We start from the raw sequence: 7,834 nt of genomic DNA on the forward strand, positions 1-7,834 counted from the left end.
GTTAGGACTATTACATATTTAAATAAATACATCAAGAGTAGGAAGCACAAAGCCTCTGCTCTGTGCTCAGACACAGTGATTTTTAAAACACTTTTTAACTGAGTATGATTTTCTTTGAAAGAAACTTTGTTTTGTCCATGACTAAAGTAATAAATGATCACTAATAATCAGTGGGGAAACAAAAAAGGAAAAAAGGAGAAAGGGAAGGAAGAAGAGAAGAAAAAGTAAGAGAGAAAACATTTCCACTAGTAAAATATTGGTTTAGCTCATGTTATTGTTTTTATTATTTTTATATTCATGTGCACAATTTACACAAATAGATGACAGATTGATGACATAGATAGATAGATAGATAGATAGATAGATAGATAGATAGATAGATAGATAGATGATAGATAGATATAGATAGATGATAGATAAATAGGTAGATAGGCATTTAAGTGTTTTTTTTTTCACTAGACCTAAATAATTTCTCATTTTACTATAAACTTTGCCTTAAAATCATTTTAATTTCTACACGAGAGTCCATTGATTACAAATTTATCACAAGTTGTGCATATTCATGGCGGTTGGCTTCTCCAGAAAGCAGCCTCTGACTGAGTTTAGGGTGCAGAATGTTTAGGAAGGAGTACCCTTGGAGTCAATACCTGGGGGAGGGAGAAGAAGGAAGTGGAACCAAGCAGAGGGAAAAGTCAGGTAAGTTCTGGGGCTAAAATCTGTCCTATGCTTGGCCAAATGGCCGGCCCTTTATACTCCCAATTCTGTAAATCACGGTGTGTGGGCTTCCTTGAGAGGGGTGTCTGACCTTAAGCAAGGTGGCTTTCTGCAGCCACCTGGAGTCTGTCTGACAAAGGCACTGCCACTTGAAACTGTCTGCTGAGCTCTTTCAGCAGCAAGGCAGCAAGTTCTTCCTTGCAGGGAGATTTGGATAGTGTATCACCATGCCTATCACAATACTGTATCTAATATAACTTTTCATTTTGATATTTTTATATTCTTACCGATTTTTCTTTATTAAAAATAAATCGATACATATTTTTAAGCATATATTTATAATTATATCCTTAGTTCGCATTTTCAAAACTAGAATTCTGAGTTAAACTATTTTAACTATTTAAAGGTTCTTGAAACATATGACAAATCGCCCTCCAAGCAGCTGTTCCAATTTGCCAGTAGTGTACAAGAGCTGCCCATTTTACAAGTTTATCAGCTTTGCATAGTTTCATTTTAAAGTGATAATCTGACAGGTTAACACATTAGTTTTTCAAATTTACTTTCTATGGATTTTTAGTAAATTTTAACATTAATTTGTTCAATCAATAATATAACCTCTGCTGCAAATTGCCAGTTTACTTTCTCCTCATTTTCCAATGAGGGTAGAGTATTTTCACTTTCACTGGATAAGATTTAAATGAGTTCACCAATAAAAATATTGTAATCTTGAAATTTGAAGTTGGTTATGTCTACAGAATCAATTCTTCTCCTCTTCTACATAGACTACTTCATTCATTCTTTTATATTATTTGACACTATATTTTTCTATTTTCTCTTCTAGGTAGTAAGTTGAAAGGGATGAAGATTATGATGCAAAAGTCTCACCCACAGTATAGTACAAGAGTATAAGCCTCAGAAAAAGCTTTAGAGAGATGCTCAAGGAAGTTTACAAAAATACCATTCATTGATAATGATAGAGTAAATAGATGATAGATAGATAGATAGATAGATAGATAGATAGATAGATAGATAGATAGACAGACAGACAGACAGACAGACAGGTAGATAGATGATAGATAGATAGATGATAGATAGATAGATAAACTACTTACCAATATAGTATTTATCAGTAACTAAGATATAAACTAAAATAAATGACTTTCTTTTAAATATATGGGCAATTTTTCATTTATTATTAACTGACACTCTCAGTGTGCTTTGAAAATCAAGAATAAAAAAGCATTATTAGATATTTATTTTCTCCCTATAAGATTTTCGTTTCTTATTTTGCCACAAGAGCCTATTTACTTGGAGCCTTTACATTTTAATTCAATCAGAAGCAAATTAATTTTCCAGAGAACAAAAAGCATTCCTGAGAGATGCTGTATGATTTCTATATTGCTTTTATTTTCATCTTTAGGTTTACAAAAGAAAATAAAGTTAATGAATTTGATAATAATAATCTTCCTTTCGTGTAGTTTTTTTAGACCACATTATGAATTTTTCAGTTGTTTTGTTTTCTTGTTTTTTATAGTCAAGATTCACTGCCATTCAAATAAATATCCACCAGAATGCCAGTGTTTTAATCACGGCATATAGAAATTATATGTGATAAACTCTAGGAATCAGAGAGTTTGTTATAACTCTCCATATGTAATATGATTCATGAATATTAGAACAACTCAGGCTTGCTTTGTGTGTCTTGGGCTTTTCTTTCCCTTATTACCTAGCCCTTCTACCCAAAGTTAATTTTTCCTCTTTATCAATTTTTCAGAAGCAAAGGTATTTCTCCCAAACATTGTCACTTAATCACAGAGTTATTACATACAACTAAAAAGGTGCTAATTACAAGAAGACTAAAACATTTTTTAGCTAAGCAGGGACTCAGTTTGGTGTAGGCTTAGCAGAGGTCTTACTGAGCTCTCGTCTTCTTGTCATTGCTGCACATTTGTCAATGATTCAGAATCCATCTACGTGGAGCACAGCTAAAAATGCAAATTCAGAGGTCATGGATCTCCAATCTCTGACAATAGTAATTTCAATCAGTTTTTTCGGGGGGAGGGTGCAGGAGGGGAGAGGGTTAGGGGTCCTCTTTCTGGAAATGGAAATTGCTTATTCAAAACATTAATGTCCATTTATTTATTGTTCAAGTGACATAATTGCTCATTCAAGTTCTAGTAAGCAGGGTGGGGTGGTGTAGTCAGTTATTAGGAAACAGAAGTTCTGATATTCTGCAGCCAATGCAACATGTGGTTATCACAAGTGGTAGTAGAACAAAGATTACAGTATCATTAAAACCAAAAGATTTCAAGGGAGCAATACATTCTGACTCGTTCTCTTTCTCTGGAACATCTGTCCAATTTCTCATTAGCCTAGGAAACAGAAGCATTTTTGTGGTTACAAAGACTCGCTGGTACTAGGATGGAAAGCAGCCTTTCTGTTCCACCTTAGACAGCTATATGGCACATGCCTTGTGTGCATGAGTGTGTCTTGTTGATTTGTTGTTGCTATGCTTCACTTGCCTGACTTTTTCAAACCACCACAGTTATGTTGAACTTGTAGAATGACAGTGCTATGATAGTAGACTCTTTATTCCTCAGCTCCTCTTTATTCTTCTTCTTGAGGAAGCTGCCTCTGACAGCCTTAGCCAAGAGTTTATAGTTTTCATCCTTGGAAATAAATCAGGCCTTATCCTCCTTGAAATCACGGATCAGTAAGACTAACTAGTCACCTCAAAAAGATGACAATGTCTTTTCTCTTTTTGTTTTAACATGGAGATTTTACTGGCTGCTTAGCATTCTGTAATCAGACAGCGGTTAAAAAGCATTCAAGATTATCCTTGATATTTAGAAAATTTTTCCTAACTATATGTCCCTCGAGCATCCAAAGAGCATAAGCCACATCTATAGGACTCTTTCTTGCTGACCTAATCGGAGTACTGGTAATGAGGGAGAGCTCTTCTGAGAACCTTATGACCCATTCCAGCTTATCTAATAAATGAGTATTAGTAATTGATTATACAGGAAACAAGATTTTCTGTATAAAAAAAAGCATGTCGAGCTAAAACAAACCTTTTTTGCCTTACAAAATAAATACAAAAGGTACAGAGTTAATTTTAGAAGAGAAACAAGTCCATGAATATAATATATAAGCTGACAGATGACTGATAGATCAATAGATAGATCGATAGATGATTGATTGATAGATAGATTGATCTCCCTATAGTGAGAAATAAATTTATGGTTTGTAATTTCACGGATAAGGTGACTTAAATGAGAAAGAGAGGACATCATCAAGGGCCAACCACTTAGTCTCAATTTGTAGCATTGAGCAAAGACCCAAAAGCGTGAGATAGAACAAAATAGATACTACCTCTGCCATCGCCAAACAGCAAATGCTTAGTAGATAACGGGCTTCCTTTTTGTGTCTCATCTACCAAACCACAGTGCACTAAATGCTCCTTGATGCCAAGCCATATAATGTAGAGGGTGCCTATTAAGTGCTTCTAGGCGATTATGATCTTCCTTTCATGTACTTTTTCAGATAAGGAGGTAAATTAGCCAGTTGTCATCAATATTTGTGAAGTGGGTGGATTCCTTCTCTTTTTTTCTACCTTGGTTCCCACTATCACTTTAAGTGACTTCTCATCTTTCCCCATAAAAACTGTCTCTTAGGAAAGGATATAAAAAGTAAAGGACTTGAGACTTAGTGCAGTCCCTCCTTAGGACAGCTTCAATCAGGATCAAAGGACTATTTTGGGGTCTCTCTGAGATTACATTACATAAAATCCTCTTTATGATTAGACAATGTGAAAACCATCACAGTGGTAATGAAACTGCCTCTAGTTCGTAATCGGCACTTTGTCTCAGAAAACCCGTTTTTTCCTATTTTGAAGTACAAATTCAATTTGTCACCACGTGCCCCACCAATGTACTCACACACCAAAATATTCCACATGTTTCTCCTTATATGTTTGCTTAAAGTCTTTCAATGTCTTCCTCTTGCTTACGGTACAAAATTTAAAATCCTTAATAATCTTACTTACTATTGATCTTACTTAGTATTCCAGCTCATCTCAGCCCAAATGTCCTGGTTCTCTACACTCCAGCTACACTAACCTTTTCAGTGGAATGTTCTCCCTCTCATCTCAGGAAAAACATATGCCTTCTGATCAGTGCCTTGGCTAGCTTATGCTATCGAATATCCATTTAAATGTCACTCTCATAGCACCTTGAATTTTTGTGAGTGTGTTGCAGGAAGCAACACCCGATGGAGGAAATTAGATGCTCAGTCAATTTTGTTAGAAAAATGAGAATTTAATGCCAATGGAGAGCATGGGGCATTCAACAGACCCAAAGCACGATCTCCCCTTGGTTAGATTTCTGCAGCTTATATACCTTTGCAATGTCCATGCAAGGAACATGTGATTCCTTTGTCTGAGGTTTCACATGTACTTCATGACTCAGGATGGGAGGGAAAACTTCAGGTAGGGGGCTGCAAGCGGGGAGGAATTTCCGGACCATTGGTCTTACAGGTCGTTTATTTTGTAAAACCAGCGACCTTGACATTATCAGCACCATTATAGAACTCTTGAACAGAGAGATGGAACTTGCTCAGCAAATTCTTATCCAAGGCTAAACTCTAATTGTAACATAATGAACAATTTTACACAGTCTTGTTATTCCTACACAACTACAAAGATAAGGAAGAATATTAGTTGATTGATAAGCCATCAATCAACAAACGTACACTGGAAAGTCCTTGAGGTGGGGGAGGTAGCTGTGGGAAAACACGATAGTTGAAGAGCACTGGGCAGGCATGGGGGAAAAGAACAATTTTAACTGATTAAATCGGTTATTTCTATAGGCCCTTTCCTTTGTATTTTTTCAGATGCCTCCTTTCCTCTCTCAAGTGGGGGAACAAGATTACTAGGAAGATATTAAGGAAATTCTAGATTGGGAAATTAAAATGAATCAGGTTTAGTTAACACACAAAAAAAGAATGAGTTCAAATAATGAATTTAGGGTAGACACTGAGGGAAATAGGTAAGCTAAGCAAAAGACTCTCACAAAATTTTTATCCACCACCTCCATCTTCTCTTATATAATGTGTTGGAGTTGGAATGTGTGCAGTGAGGGAAGGGAGAGTTCTTTCTTACGTCTTCTTTACAGTGACTGTTTTTGAGATGTGTGAGATGTATATATAGCAGTTCCCATGATGCTGAAGTAATCTAATATTGATTAAAGGGCTCTAAAAAAAAATCTCTAAAAATGACAGGATTTTGTTTCTTTTAACAAAGACTCCAAAACACCACAGCAACTGAATATGGGAGTACAGACAGAGGTCCTGAAATGAAGAAATTTCTCTTTGCTTTTAGATAAAGGAAATTTTTTTAATTGCTTGATTTCAGAGTCTATCAAGCTGAGTAGAGAAAAAATAAGGGAACAAGAATTCTGCCCTAAAATCTCAAGGCAGATTCCAGCATCTGGATCTGACCTATTTAATTATCATAGTGACTTATAGTGACTTTGCAGTAGGTGCGGTTCACAGACCAGCAGCATCCATATCACCAGGGAGCTTAGGAAATACAGAATCTGAAGCCTTATTCCAGATCTACTGAAATCAAATCTGTGTTTTATCAGGCAGTTCATGCCCACTTAAATTTGAAAAGTACTGACCTGAACCTATATGTACATGATGAAAACCTTGGGTTTATGTCTTAAACTATCTCTTAGAATATTTTTAAGCTAACATTTTAAATTGAGGATGGAAAAGGCAATTCTTGAGACACACATAGATGAAAAAAAAATTCTTTTCTTAAGAAGATACTAAAATTTAGAAAAGGTCAGAGACTACATCCCGCAGCTCCAACTGGCAAATTCAAACTGGTCTAACCAGAAAGAACAACAAAAGCATTAATCATTCCCTTCCAGGTCCCTAGCTTCAGATCATCTTACAGATAGGAAAAACAGAAGAAAATGTTCTATCCCCACAGAAAGTCAAGAAGTCAGATAAAGCCCAGTGCTCAAAAGATACTGTAAGAAAAGCCCAGAAATTAGAAACTGTACTCGATAAAAATAGTAATTCTATTTTTCAACCCTCCTTTTTTCCTTCCAATTTTTTTTATGTTTCCCTATTTGTATATAGTTTTGTACATTTTATAGCATTCCCCACTTTGTCCATTAGATTTTAAATTTCATAAAGAAAATGACAGTTTCTTACCCACTCAAATTACTTTTAGATTATTTTTAAAAATTTATTAAGTATTTGACCTCTCCCAAAATATGAGGGGCAATTAAATTTTCCCAAGTGGAAGTGTGCGATTCAATTTCTCTTGCAATACTCACCTCCCTTTTCTATATCCCCAAACCCTTTGGAACCAACTTTTATCACCACCTCAGAAAGATAGTCTTCGGCTCCCTCAATCTTCCCAAGCACTTGGCCCTTCCATCTACTATAGCACTTCCCTCTACTATAGTACTGTGTTGTGAATCACTTACCCTATGTGTATCCACACTCAACTATGAATTCCTTGAAGCCAACACCATAACTCATACATAGCTAGAAACTTCCAGCTTGACTCAAACTTGAATGAAATGTCTCGTTTCACAGCCTATGTGAGTTCAATACCATCTCTACTTTTCCAGTAAGTTACTGTTCTTTTTTCACAATGGTCCCTCAGTTTCTAGCTTACCTCCATGCATGTGGTCTCTGTTCAGTATTCATGCTAATTTGTACACTTAACTCAGTTTTATGGACATTCACCACAAGAAGTGAATTGTATTCATGAATGTAGAACTTTGCTCAAGATTTGATAACAGCAGAAAGAATGAATAGCATTGTACAGCAGGAAGTTTTTCTCCATTAGGTTCTTCCTTGTGTTCTTCCACTGTATACAGCCTGAGCTCAATTATGTGATCCAACCTCTTCCTTGAGATGCAATTCAGATTCTGGCCCCAAAACCAGAGCCCAAACTAATCTGTCTTCCCTAGCATTCAGAACATCTGTTAAAATAATTTTATTCCAGTAACTATACTTTTGCATGTCCAATTGTTCCAGTAATGTTTATTCAAAAACTTATTACATAAAGAATCTTACAACGGGAATCTGACAGACCTGC

The sequence above is a fragment of the Pteropus alecto genome, unplaced genomic scaffold (genome assembly GCF_000325575.1).
Source record: "Pteropus alecto unplaced genomic scaffold, ASM32557v1 scaffold155, whole genome shotgun sequence".
NCBI lineage: Eukaryota > Metazoa > Chordata > Mammalia > Chiroptera > Pteropodidae > Pteropus > Pteropus alecto.